The sequence below is a fragment of the Sinocyclocheilus rhinocerous genome, unplaced genomic scaffold (genome assembly GCF_001515625.1).
Source record: "Sinocyclocheilus rhinocerous isolate Xijiao unplaced genomic scaffold, SAMN03320098_v1.1 scaffold299, whole genome shotgun sequence".
In the NCBI taxonomy this organism is placed as follows: domain Eukaryota; kingdom Metazoa; phylum Chordata; class Actinopteri; order Cypriniformes; family Cyprinidae; genus Sinocyclocheilus; species Sinocyclocheilus rhinocerous.
The window spans coordinates 802,787-808,949 of NW_015652998.1; positions in this window are offsets into that span (position 1 = coordinate 802,787).

Below are 6,163 nucleotides of genomic sequence, written 5' to 3' on the forward strand. Positions count from 1 at the left end.
TCCCTGAGCCGCCTGCTCCGCCATGGCCTCCTGAACTGTCTGCTCCGCCATGGCCTCCTGAGTTCCCTACTCCGCCATGCCCTCCTGAACTGTCTGCTCCGCCAGGGCCTCCTGAGTTTCTTACTCCGCCATGGCCTCCTAGTCTGACTGCTCCACCGTGGCCTCCTAGTCTGCCTGCTCCGCCATGGCCTCCTAGTCTGCCTGCTACGCTTTATTACTGTCATACTCTGTTCCTTGTTTTGTATGTGTTTTGCTCCCCATGTGCCTTCCTTGCCCTTATTTGGTTATCTTCCTGTTCCTGCTCCCTGATTGTTTCTCATTTGATTCCAGGTGTGTCTTGTCTTCCCCTGATTAAGTTGTGTATTTAAAGTGTTTCCTGTTTTGAGTTCCTGGTCCGGTATTGTTCGTCCGAGTCTGTTTTCCGTGTTCCCTTGAATTCATTAAAATCTCTCGATTGATGTACTCCTAGTGCAACCATGACAATTATGATGGTGTGTTTTATTTGACAATGTGTACTCTCAATGTATTTCTTTCTTTCTTTCTTTAATGTTATATTTTTTACAGTAATTTACAGTGTTAAACTGTTAAATTTACTGGTTGTTTTGTAATGATGTTTACATTTTTACTGTATTTTTCCTAATTATTCTGGCAACCACAGCTGCCAGGGTATTTTTTTCCAATGACAGGATTTATTTATTTATTTTTTACAGTATAGGAAGACGTATTAAAAAGCTATTTTTATATGGCTATTTTCTAATAATGTGTAGGATAATGTCATTTTAAATCAGATTATTATTGCTGAACACTGATGTTGACTTATAATGGAGATCTAACGGGTCCTGTGCTTTGGACTATATACTGATATAATTTAATTATGTTTTTTGAGAAAAAAGTTTATTAAACAATTCAGTTTCTGGAGTTTGCAACAAGGAGTAGTAAGATGTGTGGAAAATAAATATATTTAAAAATATATCCATATGATACTTAGTCTGTTTCCTTTTTCAACCTGTGGTCGTCCTGTAAATGTAATTTTTATTTATTAATTTGTATTATTTATTTATATTGCTTGTCAAACAAGAATGACATTAGATGTGAGTGGCCTTGGCTGGTAAACCCTCCATATAAAAGATAGAACATCAAGATATAGCCAAAAAACACTGCGTTCGTCTTCAGCCCCACTATCACTTCCCAGCACATCGGTGTCATACTGAATGACAGGCAATCCGAGCACTGATTATGGACTTCTCTTAGTGTGTGCTTAAGTGTTGTGAGTGGTTGGCAAAGCCAGAAACTCTTGCTTTGAACGTCCTTTTTGTCAATGTCTGGAATTGGAAAAAACATAACGTGCCCTAAGACTTCAGGATTTGCGCTTATCTCCCGTTGTCAGACACTGGAATGATTTTTTTGCTGAAATGGTCCCACACAAACATACACACTCTATCCTTGCCATCAGAAATATTCACATAAACAGATTATGATAACATCATTTATTACCTCTAATTCTGTGGTATTTCTGCAGATTGAAATCCTGAAATTTACTTTAAGTTTCTGTATGCTTCTCAAAGTCCAATGCTATAACTTGATTTCTACTAACACATTGTCTAATTAATCCAAAACTATTGCTAAAATACAACACAGACTGGAGCACTGTAAAAAATCCAATTAACAAAATGTTGGAAGGGCAAAACTATTTAAGTTGAACTAATTTTATTGCTTGGGCTTAGTTGAGAATACATATTATATTAAGTCTGCACAAATATATTTTTAAAACATTAAATGAATGGTTATTTTCAAATCCAGTCAACATTCAGAATGCCATGTTTGACTGAACTAATAAAAACAAATCCAGGTTGAACACTGAGATCATTCCGCACGTGCTCGAGCTTGAGTGACTTCGCGGGAGAAACAGCGCCGCCATCTTGTCAAGTTCACGCGTCAGGTAAATAAATGCTATTTTTTTTAGACTAAATTTAACGAGAAAATCATGCAACATATTCTATTTTTTTGAGTGGACATTTAGAAAAGTGTTTTATGAGTTGTATATCCGAAAAAAAGTAGGTATAAGACCTACTTCAGGTAAGTCAAGTAACACTGAATAAATATTTGTACTTAACGTTAGACTGAATTGATCAAAAACGTATATTTAAAAGGTGTAAATGTTTTATTTAAAACGTATATATTTATACACAACGTACAACATTTATAAAAACATCGAATAAGCGTTGTATGATATGTCTGAGGGAAATTTAATGTGGTTTCACATTGTTAACCCATAAAACACTTAATATCAAAAGCTGTGTTACTATAATGAATTTTAGCTAATTTTGGCGTGTTGTATGATATTTTTTGTTTCCGTGACGTGAAAAGATATGAAGAGATCGCGCGGTCTTTCCCTCTCTTTTATAAGCCATTATGCTTAATTCGACTTTAACCGAAATCTATGAAACGTGTAACTTAATGTAAACCACAGTATTGCGCTCATTTGAAGTTAACATGGGCGTGTTGAATGGGTCTTTGCGTGTGTAAACTTTTGCAATTGTCCCGTGAAGTAAAAAGACGGCATTAAACGTGACTAACAACAAACTATGGTGAAATGTCGCTCTTTTCAAATAGGGCGGATTACACGCGTTTCTGGTCTCGTGAATGGCGCTTCGGAAGAGAAGTTCGTCGTTCCGAACGAAAATTAACAACTGAATCGTTTCACAAGGCCGTTGAAAGCGTCTCAGTCAGTTCCCTAGGTAGTGAATATCTAGATAGTGCACACGAGTCCCTGCACAGGGAAAGACTGTGGCTCAGTAAACACTGGGACAACTGATCAATCAATTTGTAAAACGTTTATCAACAACAGGCAGGACCCTTATATTTTGATATTATTTGAATGCTGTTTGAGGTAACTTAAATCTATAATATGAAATGTACATGTTCTATTACAAATCCAGTCAGCATCAATGCTCCCTGTTGTGCAATGGATTGTGGAATGGATTTGTGCCCAAAAAAAACAGGTTGCAACTTCTGTTTCATCAAAAATGTAATTAACTGATATTGATACATTGTAAATTATTTAAAAGGCATCATTTCATTTTTTTAACTTAAAATGTACTTTTCTTTCTCCATCAGGGTGTGGCCAAAGGGCTGTGTTTACACTTGGCATTAACATGCCACCTGTATCCGGATGTTGTCCACATACACATTGAAAAGACAAGTGTAAACGCACTTCTGATCGGAATGTTATCCGATCAGCGTGTCCTGGTCCAGAGGTAGTCGAGGACGCATTGTGATCGGATCTCAGTGTAAAGTAAACGCAATCCAGCCATCGTGTCTGCATTCGCAGGTTGACATCACGCAAAACGCCGCCCCCTCTCTCGCGAACTGTCAGAAAAAAAGACTGAGAACACACGTGTGGAGACTAGTGAGACTCCTACACTTATATTTGATTTGTAAAATGTCCCGCGACTGAAAATGCTTTTCAAAAGAAAACTCACCACTTCAGGTTGACTTTGCACCTGGCCATTCTCTGCAGACTTATTTAAATATTGCGCGGGAAAGACAGATCCTATCGGTTATCCAAATAGAAAAGTCATTTGATGTTGCCAAGTGTAAACGCACCGTGTTCTGATTGACTGATGATCTGATCTGCTTGATCGGATCACAGTGATCGCATGTTAATGCCAAGTGTAAACGCAGCCAAGGTTTCATTGGTGCTTTGTCATCATTGCAAGATTTCAGATGCAACCCAGTCAGTTCTTCCAAGGCTCCAAACACTGGCACGTGACCAGACTGCTCCACTGCAACTACATACTGTGTGTACTTTCAAGACTTTGAGTTTATTGTTTTCATTCCAGGTAATATGTGTAAATGTTTAGAGTTTTTACTACAATTATAATGTGCTTTACTGTTCTCAGTGGCATCTACGCTAATATTAGTCTGTTTCATTCTTATTCCGAGGTGAATGTAGTCACCCAGATCCAGTCTGTATCCAGATGAGATGGTGGATCAGCACCTAGAGATGACCTCGACAGCCCTGAATGTCAGCGCAGACCATGTCAGCTAGATGCGCCCCAGAGACAGATCCCCTCTGAAGACCTCGTTGGCCATCGGGACAAGACCACGAGAACCAGACAAGTCCTCTGCTCAATCTGACATGTGTTGCAGCCTGGAATTAAACCACACCATGCTGGTTTCGTCTGGCCAGAGGAGAACTGCCCCCCGACTGAGCCTGGTTGCTCCCAAGGTTTTCTACTCAATCTCTGTCACCGATGGAGTTTTGGGTCCTTGCCACTGTCGCCTTTGGCTTGCTTATTTGGGGACAATTGGCTGATTGCACAGACATTATTGGAAGAGAGCTAAACTGGATGATGTCAACACTGAATCACCAGTGAACTGACTTTAACTGGAAAAATGACTTGTTAATGTCCTCTTTCATTATTGACAAACTATTTTCCTGTTTGACTCTGTAAAGCTGCTTTGACACAATCAGTATTGTATAAAGCGCTGTGTAAATAAAGGTGACTTGATTTGAATTTATATACTGTAACACCTGGTTCATTTTATTTATTTAATAAAAATTTTTTGCCTCATTTTAAAGATGTAATTGTGAACAGTAATAATATATTTGTAAATGTTTGTTTGCTAACATTTTGTTTAGCTTGTTTAGTTTTTCCTTAGTTCATTAAACAAAGTTTAAACTGAATTTTGCAGTTGTTTTACAGATGTAATGTTTGTCAACTGGAGCTTTAAAGGGATAGTTCGCCCACAAATGAAAATTTGCTGTTAATTTACTGACCCTTAGGCCATACAAGATGTAGGTGACTTTTTTTCTTCATTCCTGTATGTTTAGTTTGTATGAAAAATGTAAAAAAATGGAGATTGTTATTAAATAAAGGCTATTATGTGTTGTAAAGTGTGTTTTTAGTGATTGATAAACACCAGTTAATAATTTTTTTAAACTAAAAATATGTTTATGTAGTTCCCAGCAATTTCTTATGATGCCCAAATAATAAATCTTAGTTGAGGCAGCATATAAAACACATAGAGTAAACGGTTGAATTTTAATTGACATAACTTGCTGCAGTCTTCTAAATGTTTGACCAATTAAAACATTTTGGTTTGGACTATAATACTAGTTCACTAAAGGTTGAGCCAACTAAAAAATAACAATTCAGATAACACTGAAGTTAGAAATTGACTGAACGTAAAATTTCTGTGGAACTTGTTACTAAATAATAATTAGTTGAAACCGCTTGAAATTTTTTACAGTGAGGGAAAACCCTGAACTAGACTGCCCTTGTGAAAAAGAAGCACACTTTGCCATACATTTTAAGAGTGCTTATCACAGAAATAATATACTTAAAAGAATATACTTGCGTGCAAACTGAAAGTAATAATTTAAGACACTTAATTACATGTTATTTGAACGTATGTATTACGTGTTAAAATGTATTATAATTTAAGTTAAGCGTAAGAATGCTTTTAACATACTTGCATAGAAAATAAGTTCATACATGTAATTTCATAATCACTTCTATTGTCTTGGAAATATGATTAAAGTGCACTGCTGAATATTGAAAAGTATATGGTAAACTAAAATATACTTCAATGTCAATTTTGTTGAAACTTGTACATCATGTATATATATTTAAATATATTTTTAATTACACATTTCTAATGATAAAGATGTATACATTTAACTATATTTACACAGTCAAATTTATAATCCAGTACTGACATGTGCTTTAGTATGTCAGTCCACAAATCAAATAAAGCAGTTTAAAGATTATTAAAACATAAAATGTATTTTAAAGTAAATCTTTTCATTTGAAAGTAGCTATTACAAAGTTATTTTTTTAAAGTGAATTTAAATGTCCCAAGAAACAAAGTCATGAAAGTTTATTCTCATTAAGTACACTTAAATGGCCTTTTATTTCATTAATATTCCATAATACATTTTTATACTTTTAAAGGGGTCATATGACGTTGCTAAAAATAACATTATGTTGTGTATTTGGTGTAATGCAATGTTTTTATGCGGTTTAAGGTTAAAAAAACACATTATTTTCCATATAATGTACATTATTGTTTCTCCTCTATGCCCCGCCTTTCTGAAACCCGTCGATTTTTACAAAGCTCATCGGTCTGAAAAGTGAGGTGTGCTCTGATTGGCCAG